At 45.2% G+C, this 22,504-nt stretch overlaps 1 protein-coding gene across 1 annotated transcript in view; it reads right to left on the bottom strand.

The window, feature by feature from the left end:
• Positions 1–6,541: 6,541 nt before the first annotated feature.
• The window catches only part of Apln (apelin), a 32,464-nt gene continuing 16,501 nt past the window's right edge, over positions 6,542–22,504 (bottom strand). The window contains exon 3 of the mRNA XM_032890298.1: positions 6,542–7,248. The gene's annotated coding sequence lies outside the window, so the exon portion shown is untranslated. The remainder of the gene's footprint in view (positions 7,249–22,504) is intronic.

The raw sequence follows: 22,504 nt of genomic DNA, 5'->3' as shown, positions 1-22,504 counted from the left end.
CAGACATATTCACAACACCAAGAATATTCCACAGTAGTTCCACTGATTCTTTCTCAGTCAGAGCTAATATGTTGCCGAAACTTAACTACAAGGAATGCTCGGGTATATAGGGTAACAAAAGAATATTTGTTACATATAATCTTTACTGTATACTGTGCTCTTAGACTGAGTCTTGTAGAGAGTTTTTGAAGGTCAAAGGACAATTCTAAAATATCAGGTAGGAAGTGCATCAGAGAGAGAGAGAGAGAGAGAGAGAGAGAGAGAGAGTAGGAAGAGAGAGGAAAGAGGACATATAGAAGCAGCAAGTGCAGTTTCAAAGGGTAAATAAATCCTGGTGATAATGTGCTTGCCCATATCCTCTGTAATCCCTGCACAAAAAAAAAAACAGCCAGGTTGTCCAACATGGCTTAGAATTGTTCACCTCTGCACATCAATGGGAGTAGTATATGACACTAATGCCAAGGACATGCCTGGGGAAACTGCCTACCTTGTAAACTGCCCAACTGCCCAGTGTGTTTTCAGACATGCTAGAGAACTTGCTCTTTTCAACACGGGAGCTTGGCTTTCTTGGGTGCCTTGGGAGGGAGCATAGCAAGCTTACTGTCACAAAGCCCAGCCTCGGCCAAATGTGGAGGCACATACCTGTAATCCCAGCACTCAGGAGATGGGGGACAAGAGGATCAGGAGTTCAAATCCATCCTCAGCCACATAGCAATCAAGTTCAAGGCTGGCCTGGGCTACTAGAGATCGGAACTTTAAGGGGGTGGGTGGGGGTCGAGGATGAACAAACAAAAAACGGAAGCTGAGTTTTTGTGTGAATGGGTGCAAAGTTTGAACTGATAAAATCTGAGATGGAGACTCTGCTGCTCTGAGATGTCTAAAACCCGGATGGGGAAATGGATGATGGGCGCCATATCTTTCTCCTGACAGGATGTGAAACGTGAATGATTGTGCAATGTGTCATGACAAGTTGCTATACGGGATGACCTCAGTACTATGAGGCTACCCTTGTGCTCATGACCCATATACATCCTTCCTTCTGTGACTTATGAAGCCTTGTGGGATCAGCTCATACCTGCTGCTCCCAGCTGATGACCCTTCAGCCACCCAGGAGCAATGGCCTCTGCTCCACTCCAGGAAAGCCACAGGCCCTTTGATGCCTCTGGGCTTTCGCACTCGTTGTTTCCTGTGCCTGGAAAGTTCTTCCCCCAGGTCTTCGAGGGCTGGGTCATTGTCATCGTTCAGGTCTCCTCATAGTGAGATGAGTGATGTCTCAGGTCAACTCACAGTGACCTGACTATCTGCAACAACATCACGGTCTCCTCCCTCACCTTACGTATTTTGTACTAGCCATATGGGATTATGATCCCTCTCAGACACTATGGATCTACAAACAATGTAAATACCTAAACAGTGCTGTTTATGGCCCATTTACCATGAACTATGTATTGTTCCAGACACCTTCCTTCTGTTAATTCATCTTTGTCCCAGAAGCTTACTTTTCACCGATGAGACTACTGAAGCTCAGAGAGGTCAAAGAACTTGCCCGAGGTCACACAGCTGGCTAGTGTAAAATGAGCTATTATTAGTCACTAACCTGGGGAATTCCCCTGTCTCTGTTGTGGTTATTGTTGAGCCAGGTTGCTTAGGAAGTGCTACATCAACTCCTCCTGCACTTTAGATCCTGTCTGCTGACAGTTGTGCTAAACAAACAACGGCCCCGATACTGCTGGCCTTTTTGCATCCGTTTCATACCTGATGAAACTTTTGAACGCCAGCCCTTCTCTAAGCACATAGATCTCAGCAGGGAAGTCCTGCACGCAAGACCGTCTTGACTTGAAGTCAGGGATCTCACACTGGCCAGCTTAGTGGACTCTATAGAGGCTGCTCCTAAACCCCACACCTCCCCTGAAGAATAGCCAAGGACTGTTACAGTGTGAACAGCATCATGCACAGCTCATAAACAGCTGAAGCCGTGACCTCACCCATACAGCAACTCCTCCCTGAGGGCGAGCTGTGCGCCTGGTACAGTACTTGCTCCTGAGATTCTAGCCGTGAAAGCAACAGCCTAGAGTCCTATACTCCAGGGGTGTGCATGGTGCAGTAGAGGGGCAGAAGACGAAGAAAATGAACATGCAGAAATGTCTCTGGGTGATAAACAACACCGGAGAAAAATAAAACATAGGAGACTTGGACTGGGAGCCATTTTAAATATGGTGGTCAGGGAAGGTGTTACCAAGGAAGTGACTTCCTGAACAAAGATGAGAAGGTGCAGGGCTGCCACCAGGAGCCAGGCTCCATACTTTTGTATACACAAGGCCTTTCACAGTGGCCTGGCATGGCCCAGGGAGAATCTTTTTTTCCTTTGTGGACTTTTTTTGGTGGGCTGGTAAGACACGAGGCTGTGCTTCAAAGGCAAACTTCACCCTGAGCTTTAGGAGGTGTCACCAAGTTGAAGGACCCTCATTCCCTATCACGGAAGAGACAGGCCGAGAGCCAAAAGACAAATACCTTTAAGCATTCAGCCTGCCTTCAGTTTACTGGTTTGTATCTTCAGTGTGAAAACAGCCCTGGCATAGGCGTCCCCCATCAGCCTCTAAACTGCAGTCATTAAGATCTGTAGCATTTAAAGGGGTTATCGCCAATGCTCAGTGTATGTGTGTGCATGTGTAAGGGGTTATATATCTCAGCGTCTTCTATTTGAAAGATTTATAATGTCTTTTGTTTTCAGGGCAATGCTAATTGAAGTCATTGTCAGAGAATCACGGTCTTTCACTAGTCAACACTATAAGTTGATTCTGACTCCAGCATCAGATAAAACTGCACTAAAACATCAACCTAACCATATTCTTGGTGTCTGATCTTTTGTGTAAGTCCATTTTGCCCTCTGAACAGCATTTACTCTTATTTGTTTATTTACTTACTTATTTCTAAACAGAAAGTCTTATGTAGTCCAGGGTGGCCTTGAACTCACGGTGTAGAAGGATGGCCTTAAACTCCAGGCTTCTTATCTTCTGTGCTGGGGCTACAGACATATACTGCCATGCCCAGTTAATAATGTGATAGATATCCAACGCAGGGCTTTGTGGATGCTAAGAAAGTACTCTACCAACTGAGCTAGCTCCGGCCCTCCTTCTATTATCTCTCGAATTCCGTTCCTCACTGTCCCTTCCTCAATCACTACTAGCCAAAGTGGTCAGTTGATTTCCATGTCAATGAGGAACCTGCTAGATTATATCAGTATCTCATTGGCTTACAGGGTGTCACTTACTGAATGGAAGGAAAAGTGGGAGAGGAGAAAAGAGGGAAGTCTGTACTCTAATGGACTGCGTTCACTCACATAGGAGAGTGTCGGGAAACCTCTGAGCTATCTGGGAATATTTGCAAAACCAATGCAGCCCATGGGGAGGGGAACGCAGTAAGAGCTTTAGCAGATAAAGAGACTTACATTGAACTGTGAAGGAGATGGATTTAGCTGCATCAGATGGTAGCAGGAGCCTGTTGCTGATGAAGAGGAAAGGGGAGGATAGTTTGGCCTGGGCCAGAGGTCAAATCCCCAAGACAGAGGCCTGAGGAGACAAAGAAAAGATATGGAGGGACTTTTGGCAAGATGGCCGAGACCCTGTGTGTAGTCCTTGTTCCCTAATTCTCCATCTGTTCTTTTGCTAGACTTGATCTCCAGCACCACTCCTCCACTCTCTCCCATCTTTAGACCACTCCCACCACCATCATTTCATCTGCAAAATGAAGATGCCCCTACTGGAGGCCGGTGGTCTTGCTGCTCCAGTCTTGCAGGCCAGTTCTGAGATCCAATTTAGTGCTCTTCCAGGGCGCACCCTAGGAGAGGCCTGAGCGAGCATGCCTGGCAGTCTATGTTGCTGCTTACTCGGTATCGTGGGCAAGACTATTCTATTTCTCATTCAGGATGGAGTCAGGCAGGGACGTCAAGCCTAATGTTACCTTGCTACAAGAATCAAATGGCTTCCTCTCAGCACTACAGTCCCTTGAAGATGAGAGAAAGGCTAGAAGAGAAGATCTTTGATGTTGTTCAATTGAGAAATTCATCAGGAGGGAGCAAGCCCGGAAATGCCAGAGTGAAGGGCTCCACAGTGGGCCGAAGTGGCCCAACCCTGGCCTGGACTTTGTTTTCTGATGGTAAACATTCCCTGACATAAACACAGGAGAAGCAGGGAATAACAACATCCAGTCCTCAAACAAACAAAACAGGAACAGACCTGTCTTGCATGGGGGTGGCTCCTGCTGCAGGGATGAAGCTCAAGGGCCTTCACTGTGGAATTTCCTGCCTGGAGTATGATGGATTTTCCATTCTTGTCCTCAAATGAACATTGGCCTTGGAGCTTAGTAGATAGTCGGTGGGGCTTAGGAGGCCCTTTGGGAAATGAGCTGCATCTGGGTAAGGTAAGGGAGGTGGCTGTCTTGTTTGATTCAAACCAAAGGTGAATGAATGTTGTTGCTAGTGAGTCCTTCAAAGCATTATGACACTCTTTGACCTTGGGCACCTGAAGATCTAGCTTGAAACTACTTTTTTTCTACCTGCTCTTAGACGATTTCCCCTACAGGTACCACCTACAGGTACCACTGCTTTCCATGAGATGCCAGGTATTCTTGGATCCCTCCCTGACTCTGCTTATTCAAGTCCTAGCTTGCACCTCTCACCTTCATCCTATTTCTGCCCATCCCAGAGGTAGTCTGAGTAGTAGCTATGGCATGGGATCTGCTAAATTTCTCCTGGGCTCCATCCCTAACCAGCTGTGTAGCCTTGAGTGACTTGGGAGCCTCCAGAAGCTTCTATTTCTATACCTGTTCAATGGAGAGCAGAAGGGCACTTACTTCATAGGATTGTGGTAAGCCTAGATTACTCATTATTCATAGTGCCCATAGAAAAAGACAGCATGGGGCTGGAGAGATGGCTCAGTGGTTAAGAGCACTTGTGGCTCTTGCAGAGGTCCTGCATTTAGTTTCCAGACCATTCCGTGGCTTACCACCATCTGTAATTCTAGTTCTGCTAACACAATGTCTTCTTTTAACATCCATGGGTACCAGCCACACACATGGTACATCTAATGCCAGATAGGCAAGCAAATCACCCATATACAATAAAATAAATTAATCTAATGTTCTTTTAAAAAGGAAATCTGATATATAGACAGCACCTTCATAAAGTATTAAGAACATGCAATACGTGCCTTCATTTGAGGCCCAAATCAAATGCTAGGTCCTTTATGCAGTCTTCCTGACCCACCCCAAGGGAAATGTCCTCCCCCAATTTTTTAACTGGCTCTTTCCTCGGGAGCTAGTGACATGGTATCATAACAGTGGGTGTCAATGGATCAGTGACCTGAGGACTAGGGAACATCCAACCTCCCCCATAACTTTCCCAGGGCCTACATCTAATAAATGTTCAATGGGTCTTTGGTGAAGAATCTAATGGGAGTGAAAAGGGGAGATTAAAGGACAGGACCTACAAGAATGTGCCACAGCTACATGGATTTGGGCTTCTTCTAACTATGAAGAAATGAAGAAAGGACAGACACATGTTCAGGAGAGCTAGGACCAGGTGGGCCATGCACGCCAATGGAGACATATTACAAGAAGTAGTCCTGAAAACTCAGCACATGTAATTTATACATCTGAACAGAGAATGTGGTGGGTTTATAGTGTTTAGCTGATCATGGAAGAGACAGGTTAGCTGATCTTGGAAGGAGGTCTTTGTATGGAAACAGTTTCAGGTTGCAGTCATCCTGGAGAAGGAAGCTGGGGCTGAGAGTTTCTACATGCCCTGATCTTAGCTAAAGGTCAGTTGTTCCTAACATTGGTATTTGGACCAGAAGAAGGATTTACCATTTCCCTGAGCCTGACCCAGGGAAGGTTTTACTATTACAATGGGTCTGAGGCACTGGAGGGTCCATGACATGGTCATGTGAAGGTCAACAAGAAACACACATTCACTCAGTACTTATGTATGTTCAGGAAGACACCACAAGCTAGACTTGACTCATCCCTATCAAGTTGTGGCGATCTACATTTCAGTGGCCTCCATCACATTGTGCCCTGTTGGCCACCATTAGATACCCTGAGCCAGTGTAGGCAGCTTTCTGCCTACTCAGCTCAAGATTTTGCACACATCTTCCCAGAAAATGCGGGTATCCTCAAAAACTCACTCAGTCCCTGGGTGTAATTTGGCACCCCAGATGCCATGTACTTGCCTTCCCCTTCCCCTCTCCCTGAGGAGTCTAGACATACCCAGAGATCCCCTCAGTCAGGCCAATTATCCAGTGAAGCTGGTCTTGGGCTCTACCACTCTGCTGAGCTATTTTCTCAGTGCTCCCCAGAGTCCCTGTGTCCTCCAACTATCCTGCTGTCGGATTTCTGTTCATTGTGCTATCTCTTGTCGAAATGACTTCTCTATGGGCTTCAAGTGACTGTACATGATTTGTTGTTTGCTTGTTTTTTCGTTTGCTTGTTTGCAACACCTAACATGGTGAGTGGGGATAGAAATTGTCTTTGCATGCCATAGATGTTTCCTTAATCCCTGTTTATTCTTATCCAATTGTTAAATCAAGGGATGGGAGGTGATAATCAAACCTAGAGTCTCTTTGTTCTTTGCCTTTGCCTTGCTAATCACCCAACTGGATTCTTGAGTTTTCTCCAGGCCCCCATACTCCGTGAGACCTAAATGGCCTTATCTCTAGCCTTCTTCACCTCTGTGCCAGGTCAGGGCCAAGATCTATTTATCAGTTTCATGGGGTGGAAAAGTAATAGGGAAAGCATATCCTGTGGTCTTCTTTGCCCCACCCTCACCTCAGTTCCTGTGCTTTGGGGCCATGGTCTCTGTACCTACAGTATTGATGGAGGTTTGAAACCTTGGCCTTCCCTCAGTTCTTCACAAGAACACAATGAGAAAGTAAGACCTTCCTGGAGATCTTTGGTAGAGGTACCCAGACTTCTTCCATCTCTCTGGGTCTTCTGACTCCCTTTCTTCACTGCTCCCCGTTGTTTTCCTTCAAGCTATCTAACATCATTTCAAAGTCTTTTCTTGTCTCCTAGGGTCTTGGTATGTATTCCAGGTGTGATGACAGAGCAGGCATCCCTTTTCCACCCTGAAAAGAAGACTTCAAGCTTTTGGCAACATATTTCCGCTTCTGTGGATGCTGATGCTAGCTGTTAGGGAAAACATTTTCTTCATCTCACTGCATGAAGAGGTGCCTTCTTTCTTAGTTTTATAATCTGTAAAATGAACCAGAACATCTAGGTTAGCCATGATTAATAGAAATGCAGTGTAAGTCACATGTGTAATTCAAAATGTCCTAGTAGTCTTACTAGAAAAAAAAAAGAGGTAAAATTACTCCTTTCAGCCTCTAGTGCAGTATGGCAAAGGTACTGAGGATCTTTTTCACAGCATCATTGCTATACAGTTGGCTTATAATGAAGTACATATATTGAAAGTGTTCAGTTTGATATATATGTTAGCATCTGTGAAACCATCATCATAATCAGAGAGTGAATGCATTGTTCCACTCCAAAGAGCTCCTTCTGTCCCTTTGTGAATGTTTTAAATTTTTATTTTTCGTGTGTGTGTGCGCGCACTGTGGAGTCCAGAACAGAGAGTTGAATCCCCTGGAACTGGAGTTATGGCCAGTCATGAACTACCAGACATGGTTGCTGGGAACTAAATTCAGGTCCTCTGGAAAAGCAGCAAGTCTCCTTAACTACTAAGCCCCTGCCCCTATAATTTTATATATTTGGCTGTCTATTTTATGTAATTGATTATGTACAAAATATTAATATGCCATAATTTTAATGTATTATCAATACACAGACTATTAATGTGGCATTTCATGTTATTTTCCTCAGGCAAATGCTTCTACTTCTGGTGTATATTTTACTCTTTGAGAACATCTTTTGCAATAGCCCAATTCCAAACGCTCTGTTGCCAGATGTGGCTAATAGTACTTGTTCTACACAGCACAAGTTTAATTGATTTCTAAGCACCTTTTCCTCGGCTATGGTTTGAAATTCCATGTGTTGGAACATTAATTCCCAGTGCAGAAGTGTTGAGAAGAGAGGCTTCCTGGCAGGTACAGCATGCATGAATGGATTAAGGAGTGGGTTTGTTCTGACAAGAGTATGTTCATTCTTATTGGAGGGTTGTTGCTTTTTTTTTTAAAACAGTGTGGTTATTTTGCACATTGTCACTTGCCCTCCTGGGAAATCATCCACACAGCACTGAAGCCAGATGCTGTCAACATGCCTTGGAACATCCCGGTCTCCAGAACAATGAGGGAAAAAAGGGTTTTTTTCTCCTTTTTAAATGATCCAGTCTGTGGTATTCTGTTACAGTAACAAAATAGACTGTGGCGGCAGGTCTCATTCTGAAGGACTCCAAGGTGTCTGTTTCTCCAGAAGCGTGTCCTTACTCTTGGCCTTCCAGCGTTGAGGCTACTCTATAGCTGACCCAGCTGTTTGACAGGGTGGTGAGCAGGCTGCTCCCTGATGCTCTATGGATAACTGTTGTTGCACCTATTGCCTGGTACACCTGTGGTCATTACTATGCCAACTGGGTTCAAGCATCTACGGGAGGACCTCCTGCTGTATGATCATTCTTGTGTGTTCCTGAAAGGTCCATGTCTTAAAGACTTGGTACCCAATATTGCATTGTCGTGAAGCAGTGAAACCTTTAAAAGGTAGGGCCTAGCAGAAGGACGTTGGGTCACTGGGAGCTATATTAAGCAGACTTAGTGTCGCTATAACAAAATGCTTAACCAGAGAACTTACAGGAGAAAAGATTTTTGGGAGTCTCATGGTTTCTTGGCCCCGCCCATTCAGGCAGAACAACATGATGGAAAGAGCATGTGGCAGAGGAACTTCTTGGCTTTGTGGCAGCCAAGAAGCAGAGAGAATGCAACTGTTCTGTTGGCTCTCTCCTCTCTCCCCTTCTCTCCCATCCTGGCTGCAGCCTGTGGTGCTTTCAACACAGAATAAGACTTCTCCCTGTGCTAGTTAGCTTTCATTGTCAACTTGACACAACTTAGAGTCATCCAGAAAGAGGGATCCTTAATTGACAGGCTGCACAGTTTATATTAGCATGTAATCACGTCTTTGGGGGACATTGTTTTGATTGCTAATTGATGCGGGAAGGACCAGCCTACTATGGTAGCACCATCCACAGGCAACTGGTCCCAGGATGTTTAAGAATGCTAACTGTGCAAGCCAGGGAGCAAGCCTGTAGGCAGAATTACTCCGTGATATCTGTTCTAGTTCCTACTTGAGTTCCTGCCCAGACTTCCTTCAGTAATGGACTGTGACCTGGAAATGTAAGTCAAATAAGCCCTTTCCTCCCTTAAGTTGGTTTTGGCCAGACTGCTTTATCACAACAACAGAATGAAACAAGAACATCTCCTTAGTTAATCCTCTCTAGAAAGAACCTAATGAACACACTCAAAGGTGTGTTTTGCTAATAATTACTTAGATGTGTCCCACCTCTGTCAAGGTCACAATTGCTACTGTGCCAACCAGCACAGGGAACAACTCTTGAAGGAGCTTCTGGGACTCCAGTGTCATCTTCTTGCTTTCTCTCACTTTTGAGTGATGAGGTGAACAATTTTCTTCACCACATGCTCCCTCTCTGATGTGCTACCTTGCCACGGACTCAAAATAATGGTGCCAATTGGTTATGGACTGAAAGCACGAGAACAGAACAGACCTCTTTACAAGTTCATTACCTCAGGTAATTGTTCTAATAATGAAAAGTTGATGACAGGGAGGAACCCCTTTCAGGACAGCAGAGTCAAGACAGTGGTAAAGGATGCCATAATAAAGTATTGAAATTTGGGGGGTTGGGGATTTGGTTTTGTGGTAGAGCGCTTTGCTAGCAGCGCAAAGGCCCTGGGTTCGGGGTCCTCAGCCTGAAAAAAAAAAAAAAAGAAAGAAATTTGCAAAGAAATGGTTTGGCATTGCATGTAATGTTGCATCATGATGATATTCATTGCCAGGGTGCAGTTGGAATTATTCCAAGAGTGAAGTTGTTCTCCCACCATCGACCCCTCTTCAGTAGGACAGGAGAAGGGTCTACATCTGCAACACTATGAATTACTTTGACTCTACCTTATCCTCTCCGAGCTGAAACCTTGAATACCCTTAAGGTTGGCTGACAGATATAGCCCCAGTGATTGCAAATTGATGGGGGTGAATTATCATGCCCCAAAGCATGCCAAAGTGCATGCTTAGTATGTGCTAGAATGCAAAAATAAATATTGTAGAGTCCAGAAATGGGGAACTAAGGTGAGAAATAAAAGAGGGCCTTTAAAGAGAAAGGCTTTGAGCTGCCTGAGACGAAACATTGCTCTACAAAGCTCCCCTAGAAAAGATGGATGCTGAGAAACAAATAATATCACTTGGTGGGTAGGTGCACCCTCAGTGAGAGACAAGAAGGTGCAAGCTGCCCTTCCAGGCCCAATGCCCTTCTATCCTTTGGCAAAGGTGGAGAGGGGCTACATAGACAAACACTTTCCTCTAGGCCAAGAAGGCACTCTGCTGTGGGGTGAGCAATTTGTCTGCTTTCCTCTGGGATTGGGTGGGGTGGCAAGAGTGAAGGTGGCTCACTGGGGCCCTACAACTCATGAACTCTAGAATGGACTTTGGGGGCCGGATGGAAGTTGCAGTTTTTTGCTTTTGCAGCTGCAGTGGAAGTGAAGAAAGCGGGAGGGCATCCTGAGGCGGGAAATGCCTATCGGTGTCATCCCAGCTGCTTCCGCCTTCCTCCTTCAAGGATTCCTCAGCCTCTCTGTAACCCTGCCAACTCCTCTCCCCTCCCGAGTTCTGGCCAGCAGCTGTGCATTCCCCCTTTAGGGCCCACGTCACAGATCCTCTGAGAGGCTGTCAGTTCCCCATTGTTCTTGGGGCTTCTCCGGCATTCCTTTGGCTCATGAGGGGAAATGCCAGAGGCTTGGCCCCCACGTCCTCAGAGATGCTTGGCCTACTCGTCACCAGTTCTCTGGCTCCTCCAGGGACACCAGGAGGATGTCAGTGGATCCTAGTGCCAGCCATACTGCTGGATGCAAAGATGGAATCTATAGCACTAACCAGGCCAATGAGCCTTGGCCTTACCCTTACCCATCCAGAAGGCTCAACCTTTCCCTCCAGAGCAGGAGCTCAGTTAGCACCACAGTCAAACCCTGCCTTCCATTCCCAATCCTACTCACACCCACAAAGGTCTTCACACACTCTCATAGCGATACTCTTATCTGATCTACTGTTCAGGGAAGCCTTCAGGAATGGCACAGTCAGGTGCTGCTTTTGCTGTAAATGTGGAAACAAAGCCACATCCAGGAAAATTTCCATGACCAAAAAGCAATGTGTCCTGGATGGAGGCTCTCCATACCCCTACCTGCTGCACAGGCCCCTCCGGGAACATAACGGACAAAAATCCAATCATCTTAGAGAATTGATTTTCGACCTGTGGGTTTCATAAGGGTCACATATCAGATATCCTGCATATCATATATTTACATTACAATTCATATGGGTAGCAAAATTACAGTTATAAAGTAGCAATGAAATAATGTTATGGTTGGTGGGGTCACCACAGCATGAGGAACTGTATTAAAGGGTCACAGCATTAAGAAGGTTGAGAACCACTGTCTTAGAGTTTACAGTTTCATGTGAGGAAGAAGGCAATCAACAAAGAATTAAAACATATATGATGTAATAGTGATATGGATGAAAAAAGAGGAAGAAAGAGGACTGGTTCAAGGAGCATTTGTAATTTTAAAAATTGTGGTGTCTTATGGAGATAATAAAGTAAATACTGAAGGATATAAAAGACGGCCAAATCATAATCTGAGAGAAGAACGTTCTGGACCAAGGGAGTAGCAAGCACAAAGGCTGTGAGGTGGGACTGTGCTGAGTGAACGGGGACTAACCAACAAGCTGATATGTTTGGAGTGGCGAGAATGGCAACAGGAGGTCTGGCTAGGAAGCACTGAGACTACATCTGGGAGGGTCATTTGTCACCACACCAAGGAAGATGGAAGGTAGCAAGGGATTCTGGGTAGAGGCCTGGCCATGACTAATCAATGAATAAATAGGAGGGCTAGAGGCAAGGAGACTAATCTCAAGCCTTTTATAACACTCTGGGTAAAAGTTGCTATTGTCTTGGTCCACAGCAGGGATGATGTGTGTCTAGCTACTGTGATAAAAACACCACAGCCAAGACAACGATAAGAGAAAAATGTTTATTGGGGCTTAGTTTCAGAGAGTTGGAGTCCATGATTGTACAGTAAATGCATGGCAGCAGTAACAGCTAAGAGCTCACATCTTGAAAGAGGGAAACACTGGGCATGGTGAGAGTCCTTTGAAGCCTTAAAGCTCACCCCCAGTGGTACACCTCCAAGAAGACCACACCTCCTAATCCTTCCCAAACAGTTCCACCAACTGGAGACCAAGTATTCATGCATATTAGCCTATGGGATCCATTATCATTCAAATCACCAAATTCCACTCCCTTGCTCCCATAGGCACGTAGCCATATCATAATGCAGAAATGCTTTCAGTTGAACTTCAAAAGTCCTCATAGTCTATCACAGTCTCAGCACTGTTTAAAAGTCTGAAGTCTGAAGTCTCTTCTGAGACTCAAGGCAGTCTCTTCATCGTAACCCCCTGTAAAATCAAAAAGCAAATTACATACTTTCGACATACAATGGAACAGAATATACATTACCATCCCAAAAGGAAGGGATCAGGGGATACTAAGGAAATACTGGACCAAAAGCTAGGCCAAAACCCAGAAAGAAAGAAAGACTCTAAATATTGTCATTCCATGTCTGATGTTAGAGAGCTTAGATGGCTCCACCCTTCTGACTTCGTTGCCTCAGCACACTTCTTTGTTTTGGGCTGGTTCCACTCTCTGTGTGCTGCTCTTCTTGGGAGATATTCCATAGCTTTGTCAATTCTATCATCTTGAGATTATTCAATGCAATTCAGGCTTCACCTTTACAATTTAATGGAATGGCCTCTCAGGGCTTCCATGAAGAGACTTTCCTACCAGAGGTCTGGCCTCAATGACTGTCCTTAACCATAAAGGAAGCTTCCACAACCATTTTACTCATGTATCCTTCATGACTCTGAAGCTAACCCCACGTGAATAACAGTGTCAAGTTTGGCTGCTGACTTGGCCCCCTTGACTCACATTTGCAGCAGCTTTGATTTGTTTTTCCTTTCTAGGAAGAGAAAATTCCTTAGGCCTTTTCCTTTTACAAGTTGGAAGCCTACGTGAATGAGGTCTTACCCCAAGGTCACACCTTGCTTTAGTCTCCTTATCTCTTTCAGCAAAAGCCTTGGTGCCAGTATTAAATTTCCTGGTGCTTTTTCTCCTCAAACTGTACATTTTAATTTATTTCTGCCCCACGCGTTTCTTTTTTCATTATAAACCCATGTGTCCTGAAATCTCCTTTGCCAACACACTCAGTCCATTACCTTTTAATTTAGCTCCAGACAAATTCTTAGGACAAAGGCAGTTACAGTCTTTGCCAAAATACCACAAGAATGGTCTCTAGCCCAGTTGCTAAGATTGTTTGCCTCTGAAACCCTTTGAGTAAGGCCTTCACATTGCACATAGCTCTCAGAACTACTGTCTTCCAAGCTCCTACTAAGATGGCCCATCAAACTCTGCTTACAACATTCAACCATATTTGTAGTCCAAAGGGCTCCATATTCCTCTAACAAAACAAAACAACAACAACAATAACAAACATGGTCAGGTTCTTCATAGCAATGGTCACCTTAAATACTTTTCTTTTGTTCTTATAAAACACATGACCAAAACAACTTATAAAAGAAGTTGTTTAATTTAACACATGGCTTCAGAGAGTTAGAGTCCAGTATGGTAGAGCAAAAGGCATGGTAGCAGGAACAATTGAACAGTTGTAATCCACAAGCAAGAGGCAAAGAGGACCCTAGGAATGACACAAGACTTTTGAAACATCAAAACCCACTCCCAGTGGCATATCCCTTCCAACAAAGTCACATCATTTAATCAGTCCCAAACAGTTCCACCAATAGGTACCAAGTATTTAAACATATGAGCCTATGGGAGCCATTCTCATTCAAAACACCACAGATAATATGAGACCTGGGCAAGATTCTCTCTCTCTCTCTATATATATATATATATATATATGTGTGTGTGTGTGTGTGTGTGTGTGTGTGTGTGTGTGTGTGTGTGTGTAATTTTTCATGGACTACTTCAAAATGTCTGCAGAGGCCATGCCATTCTGTATAGTTCAAATTTTGCCATATGTATACCTGAAGTGAGAATATATTTTTACAGTGCATTCCATCTATAAACAATGTCAAACATGGCTTTATGAGTATTTGAACTTGATATATCCTGTCCATATCATTTTGCAATGTGCTCTTTTTACTCAAAATTATGTTTTAAGATTTAGCATGCTGAAACATCTATTTCAATTTAACTCTATAGCAGTCCATAGTGTAAATGTGTTCCAGTTTGTGTACCTATGCCCTATTGAGATCACTTCAGCTGTTTGACTTTCTGAATGCTGTGCTTGTATTTCTACAGTTTGTAATGCAAGGCTTTGTGGTGCTAGTCATACAGATGGCACATGATTGGTATAAGGCATGGTTTGTTGCTATTTTATTTTTATTGGCATTTTGCTGGCATGCATCTGTGTACCATGTGATTACTTAGTAACCCTAAAGACCAGAAGAGGGCTTTGAATCGCCTGGAACTAGAGTTTTGGACAGTTGTGAGCAGCCATGGGTGTGCTGGGAATTGAACCTGGGTCTCCTGGAAAATCAATCAGTGCTCTTAACCACTGAGTTGTCTTTCCAGCCCCTACCAGGCATGGTTTGATACATACCTATGTTCCTATCACTTAGGAGGCTGAGGCAAGAGGATTGAAAGTTCAAGGCCTACCTAAGGTATAGGAGAATTCAAGACCAACTTTGTTAAATTAGTATTACCACATCTCAAAATAAAAAGTGTAATAGAGGGACATTGGAGAGACGGTTCAGTAAATCAGAGTACTTACTGCTCTTTCAAAGACCCAAGTTTGGTTCCTTAGCATTTATGTCAGTGACTCACAGCCACTGTTGACTCTAACTCCAGGTGCTCCTACAGAGGTTACTGGACTCATGTACATATATACATACAAAATGAAATAAAAACAAAACTTTTAGAGGTGAAAGGAGAGCTGTGCATGGTGTTACATGCCTTAGATCCCAGCACTCTGGACAAAGAGGCAGGTAGATCTCTGTGAGTTCAAAAACCAACTTGGTCTACATAAGGAGTTCTAGGCCAGCTAGGGCTGCACAGTGAAATTCTGTCTCCAAAAAGGAGAATGTGGATATAGTTGAGTGGTGGAGTGCTTGGCTAGTATACACAAGGCTCTGCGTTCAATGCCTACTACTTAAAGAACAAAACAAAGTTTATTTCATAATCACTGGGTCAAAAATCTTGGTATGGTTTGACTTGATCCTCTGTCTTAAGTTCCCTTTCAAGCTGGGGTTGAATTGTCAACCAGGCTGCAGTCACTGTGGAGCTCAACTGAGCGACTTCACTTCCAAGCGCTGTCATGTGACTGCTGGCAGGAGTGTCCTGGTGCCTGCTGGTTATTGGATGGAGAGTCTCAGTGTCCTGCTGGCTTTTGGCAGCCCTCAGTGCCTTGCCATGTGGAACTCTCCAGAGGGTAGCTCACAACATGGCAACAAGCTTCCTCTAAGCAAGCAAGAGAGAGAATTTGAGAAAGATGAGTATCCTTGTCTTACAGTGTAATCTTAGAAGTGCCTGCCTGTCCATCTTACCATTAGTTAACCTTTCTAGGTTCAGCCCACAGTCAAAGGGAGTTAGATTGGACAAGGTTAGGAAGACCAGGAAGTGGTGCTCTCTGAGATCATTACAGCCAAAAGGATGGCTCACTTGCTGAGACCATAAAGGAAGACGACAGGTGAAGAATGGTACCAAGAGCCTACAGATAAGAATGTAGGGATGAACATAATGAAGGCATATGGTTGAACACCATTTGTATGAGGAGGTTAGTTGGGAAGAGTGTTGGAGGTGGACAGTGAAGCTCTGAGCACACATTTAAGGGCCAGGGAAGAAGGGTAAGGATCTGGCAAAAGGAAGGACACTTCAGAGAGTGGAGAGGAACAGTGGAAGCCAGACACCTAGAAGAGGCAGAAAGGCATCTTACCATCTAATGGGTATTTATATACCACAGTGCAGCTTGAAAGTGTTACCACAGATCCATTCTAACGTGAGCCTCATATTTCCCCAGTGAGGTTGATAGACTATCGCCTCCTATTTCTCCAGATGAGGAAGCAGATGCCGAGAAGAAAAATAATCTTCTCTAAGTCATATACACAACACAGAGATGAACCAGAATAGAGAATTCGGGTATTCTGCCTCCAGGTGATTCAAGTCCAGTGCTGGTTCCTGTGCCTCAACCCCAAACCAACCTTTGTTGGCTTCCTTGTTTCTATGAGGCTGATGAACCATTATAACAGCGCAAGGAACTGAATGAAGAACCCCAGTCTAGGTCCAAGCAGGGAAATGAGTAAGAATTTCTTCACTATTAAGTGGTCGTAACTCAAACTGTAAGGATTTGGGGTATGAAGGCGGGAAAATCCTTACAGACTGACTTGTTGAGCTGCAAGCCACAGAAGTTAGTTGGACTTGGGTGACCTAATGAGATTCTGTGTGGGAGATCAGTGGCCGTCAACAATGGCCTGCAGGGAGAACAGACAGCCAGCCAGCCCTGCTTAAGAGCCACCTATTATGTCCCCCTCTCCAAAGTGCTCAGCCCCTCTTGCTGTTCAGGAAGCTGACGAGGCCCAGTGCAAGAGTTTCGGTTAGGCCTAGTGGACGTTAACCGAGCTAGAATGGTTGTTTTTCTGCAGCTTTGGGCGGAGCTGGAGCAGAAGCTTAGCCGTGAGATTGAGGTCTCTTGTTGGAACATCTATTTTAGGCCCCATGGCTGCCCCAACCCTTCCCCAGGAGACAGAGAGCTAGAGCCATTCCAGAAGCCAGGGAACCTTAGGACAAGCCGGTAGAAATATTCTCACTGTAAACATCTGTGCTATCAAGGGGGCCCAAAGAGCACCCAGGCTCTCCTGTTTTAGAAAGAAAATAGGTGTACAAAGCAATGAGGACCGTGGTTCAGTATCACAAAACCACTGGAGCAGGGCAGAAGGGGAGGGTCTTGAGTTTGAAGGAAGGACCATTGGGAAGCTGTAGAATTTGAGCAGAGTTACAGAGTTGCCCCACAACACTGAGGGGAGCATGAGTGTCATGTATAGCATGTGTGCTCAACAACTGCACCGTAAATAAATATAAAACTTTGCTCTGCTCTGAGTCCCAAGCAGTGAAATTAGAATAACCATCTGGGCTTTCTTCCCATGGAAAAATAGGTCAACTCTGACCAGAAACTGCAGTGGTGGCAATGGGTGGGACATTAGTGGGAGTGAATTTCTCACTCTTGATGGGGATAAAGAGCTTCTTGACTCACTCCCCTCTTTATTTTTGTGGGGCTGAGAGGTGAACCCAGAGCATCACAAATACTGCATGAATGCTTGGCCTTCTAAGCCTTCCATTTTTGTTGAGTGCTTACTTGGTCTCATCACACAGAGAGAATTATCGTGTAAGAGTTTCATGAAAAAGAACCGCCCAGCTCCACACCTCATCTATAGATGCACAGATGCTAAGTAGCAGAGCTGGGTCTCGAACCCGGGCTGTCTGGCTTTACTGTTTGTACCCTGGAGAAAGAAAGCTTGTAGTAAGGGCTGCTGCCTCTGCTGGTCAAGGAGCCACTCCCACTCATGACCACTCCACTTGGAAGTGTCACAGTGGAGGTTCACAGTTCTCCACCTGACCTGTACATACCATGGTGCTTTAATGGCCTTCCCCCTGGCCTTCTGTCAAAGGGGAAAGACATACTCAATCTTGACTCCTATGTGGAAACTTTTCATGAGGCTGTCTGGCCTTTGTAGAAATAACAGAGCTTAAAGACCCCAAATCGGGGCAGAAATATAAAGAAACAAAGGAAGAGTCTTTGTAGCAATATGTCCTCATCTCTGTCCATTTGACACATATTAAGGACCTACTATGCATCTATAAGAGGCAGTTAGAGAGAGGCAGAAAAGTGACCCAATAACAGATAGAATTCAAAAGAGAACTGTGACCAAAATAAGTCCTCTAAGTCCAGTGTGATGGTGTTAAGAGGTGGCATTTTAGGCTGGAGAAGTGGCTCAGCAGTTGAGAGCACTCACTACTTTTCAATAGGACCCAAATTTCATTCCCAGTACCCCACGCTGAGTGGTTCACAATTGCCTCTAACACCAGGTCCAGGGCATATGATGCCTGTGGCCTCTATAGGCACCTGCATTCACATTCACACACCCATATGCAGACATAGTTACATATAAATAAAAATAAATTATTTTTGGAAAAAAGTTAAGGTCTTTATGAGGTAAGTCACAAGGGTAGAACCTTCGAGAAGAAATTAGGAAACGTATAAGATGGCTTGAGAAGGGGACTGAGCATCCAATCCTACCCTTCTGTCACCTGAGAACACAGTGCTCCTCTGTACTGGACCTGACAATAAGGTGCTGTCCTGAATCAAACCGCAGGCAGGCCTCCCCAGGCACCTAATCCATTGGCACCTTCTTGGATTCCTAGTTCCGGAATTATGAGAAACAAAGTTCTGTGGTTAATGAATTATCCAGTGCTCAATATCTTGTCAGAACAACCTAAAGGGTTCAAGGCTGGAAGAATGTTCAGGAAGGGGCTGGAGGCATGGCTCAGCGATCGAGAGCACTAAGGGTGCTCTTCCAGAGGACAGGGTTCAGTTCTCTGCATCCACATAGTGGCTCACAGCTGTCTGTGACTCCAGATCCGGGGATCCAATGCCCTCTTCTGGCTTCTTCGAGCATCAGGCACACATGTGATACACAGACATACCTGCAGACAAAACACTCATACACATAAAAATAAACCACCACATAAAGAGTATACATGGCTCCAGCTGCATATGTAGCACAGGATGGCCTTGTTGGGCACCAATGGGAGGAGAAGCCCTTGGTCCTGCCAAGGCTGGACCCCCCAGTGCAGGGGAATGTCAATGGAAGGGAGGCAGGAAGGAGGGGTGTTTGGGGAGGGGAAACACCCTTATAGAAGAAGGAGAGGGGGATGGGATGGGAGCTTACGGACAGGAAACCAGGAAAGGCAATAACATTTGGATTGTAAATAAAAAAATCCAATAAAAATTTTAAAAAAAGAAAAGAAAATTTCAATGGAAAAAGAAAAGACTGCTGAGGTGCGGGGAGGGTTGCATCATGAGGAAGCTCAGTGCCAATGCAGTCCAGGTAAAGTCCTGGAAAAGCGTACACACTTTGCCATTGCTGAGGGGTCAAAGAAGGGGCTGCGTCCACCAGACTCCTGAGTCAGACACGCGGCCCCGTAAGTCCATACATTCAGAACATGTAAAAGTGATCGTGCTGCTACTCAAGTCTGAAGGAAGAATTACAGACCTTTTACATCAATTTTATTTATTGTCGTGGCTGTGATATGCATGCAAGTGCACAGTTGCCACAGCACATGTGGGAGTCAGAAGGACAACTGCAGACGTCTCTCCTTCTGCTTTTACGTGGCTCCAGAAATTGAACTCAGGTCATGAGACCGGCACAGCAAATGATTTGCTTGCTTGAGCCATCCTCCTAGCCCTACAAAACTTTTTTTCCTTCCTTCCTTCCTTTCTTTCTTTCTTCCTTCCTTCCTTCCTTTCTTTCTTTCTTTCTTTCTTTCTTTCTTTCTTTCTTTCTTTCTTTCTTTTGTAATTGCGATTTTACTTGAGTTCAATTTAAGACAAGGTCTGCTCTGTAGAGCCTCTGCCTCAGCTTTCCAAGTCTTTGGAGTTTAGGTGTGAACTACCACACCCAATGAGTACAGACCTTTGATGCAATTGATGGGCATACACCTTCCTGAGTTTCCATGGTAACTGGGAATCATCATAGCTATCCGCATCCTAACAAAATCATATGCCTTTTATGGCCCGCAGCTGCACAACATTGTGAAGAGAGAATGCTTCCCTCTGACATGGCAGTGTGTTGCGTGTGGATAATGACAGGGGCCTGGGGTGGGGCGGGGGGTAAGAGGTCTCTAATGACTTGGATGAATCCACCTGCTTCAGCTCATTGTCACCAGAGAGAGGTCATAGGTCAACACTGCTCACAGAATTCTCGGCTGGAGCTCTTAAGTAGCACCCCTTGTGAAGAGATGTTCGCCCAGGCTGGTGCACCAGGGTTCACTTTTCCCTGCCTTGAGCTTCCTTTGTTCTGCATTAAATGGAGCCAGTCATGCCTGCCTTGATAGCTTGTTCTGAAGAAGACACGATGGCTAGCATAGAAAGCATGTCCTAAACTACTGACTAGCTCATAACAAGTGTGAAAGTCAATTCTGGAAAGTCTGTCCTAAATGCTTTTGCCCTGCCCCACCATGGAACCTTCTCCCCCCCCCTTTCTTTTCTTTCTTTTTAGAAATTAACTCCACAAACAGGTAGAAAACCTAGAAGTGGGAGTAGTCCCTGGGAAGTCAAAGATTCCAAGTTAGAAATGATCCAAAGTTGAGACTTTTCAAATTGTGTTTCACAGGATTGTGGGTGCCTCCGGGGGACCCTGGTAGGAAGAAGAATGAGACTCAATGGTTGATGCTGAGGGCTTTGATCTTGCTTTGATCCAATTTATCTAGGCTATGGATTTGCAAAGAGTTTGAGAAGTCTGGCACGGCATTTCTGGCTTTGCTCCTGAACTCAAGTAGCCTAAAAACAGCCGCGGTGAGAGAAGCACGGGACCCCGAAGGTAGCCAAAGCTCTATTTGCTCACACAGGCCGAGCCCCGTTCCCCAGACCCAGGCTGTTTCAACCTGGCACTCTGAGAATCAGACTGGTAAGCAGAGAGAGGCTGAGGAAGGAAACAAATCTGGGTCTTCCCTCTGGGAAGGAAGCGCAGGAGCAAAATCCAAAACACACTGGGCTGGGGGGCCCACCTTCCAGGACATTCTTTGCTGAGGGTGAAGGGTACGGGTCTAATCTGCATTCAGGACAAAGCCGACAGGGTGTTTGAGATGTTGTTGTCATAGAGACTCAGAAGGTGTTATTAGCATCTTTTTCAAGTCAGGTGGCCTGTGTGGTCAGTCCCGTGCAATCTTAGCAGTAGCGCGCTGTCACCCTGGCAACCCATTAGCCTAGTGTTGTTACCATGGAAACTCCAGCGAGGTTGATGGGCCCAAGAACTTCCCTGAGGAGGTATCCTCTGGGGGATCTGCCCTTGGCAGTGCCTATTCCTCAGGTCTCCCAACTGACAGTTGCTTGCTACTCAGACACTGGAGGCATTTGGGGTATTTTTTTTTTTCTGGAGTGAGCTCAGATTCTGTGTGACAGAAAAGAATTTGGCCCTACAGAGTGGCAAGTCTATGCTTTGTTACCATGGAAATGCTGCTTTTAAGGCTCTCAATGCAGGATGCAAAACTAACTCTTCCAGGCAATTGAGGCCAGCCAGAGAGGAGGCTTCCACTTCACACTCTTGGAGCTCATTCATTCATTTGGCATCACTGAGCACCTATTAATACACTGGGTGCTGTGGATGCTCTGGGTTACAACTAGAGACAAGGCCTGATTACCCACTGTTCTCAGCTGAAAAGAATGTTGAGGTGGATAGAACCATTTTACTTCCTGCTTCAACCCTGCCTAGTTCTCAGCCACTGCATTAGGACCATGGCGGTAACAAAGAAGCCTAGGTCCCTTGGGGGATCCTGTGATAAGAGGAGATGTGTGACTGAATGCCAGCCCCCCAAGAGTGGCATCAAGATTTCTCTGAGCTCAAAGAAATCCTCAGTTTTGCTGTACAAGGATGAACAAGATGAATATTTGTATAACCTATTCCTTACTTGTATCTTCAGGAAATTTATATCATTGTGCTGTCTGTGTCACTACAACTTGGGTAAACTTGCCAGAAGAGTCTGCCAGCTACGGCTGTGTGAAACCAAAGCAGGCTACCCTGCGAGATAATGAACTCCTCATTCCTGGAGGTAAGCAAGCAGAGACAAAACAACTGCTGGGCAAGGATTGTATAGACGGTTCAGTCATAGACCTGGAGTGCAATCTCTAATTCTTGGCACAGTTTGCTAGCAGTGTGACTTTAGGCAAATTGCTTATTGAACTTTGCTTCCCCTGTCCATAGAAAAGGGAATGAGAGTTTCTGCCTGGTGGAGTTGTCTTGGGGACTCAGTGAGTAGGGCAGATGTAAAGCAGCCAGAATACCTAGCACATCGGTACTCCATAAATATTGGCTTGCCTTATGATATGATGGTTCAGCTGAAGTTCCCACCAAGTGTGCGACGCTATGTGACTGTTAGCTATGCATCCTCCTGCACCATGTGGGAGAGAGAGAGAGAGAGAGAGAGAGAGAGAGA

The sequence above is a fragment of the Rattus rattus genome, chromosome X (assembly GCF_011064425.1).
Source record: "Rattus rattus isolate New Zealand chromosome X, Rrattus_CSIRO_v1, whole genome shotgun sequence".
In the NCBI taxonomy this organism is placed as follows: domain Eukaryota; kingdom Metazoa; phylum Chordata; class Mammalia; order Rodentia; family Muridae; genus Rattus; species Rattus rattus.
The sequence above is the reverse complement of the archived record's forward strand: the minus strand, read 5'-3'. Positions and strand labels throughout refer to the sequence as shown.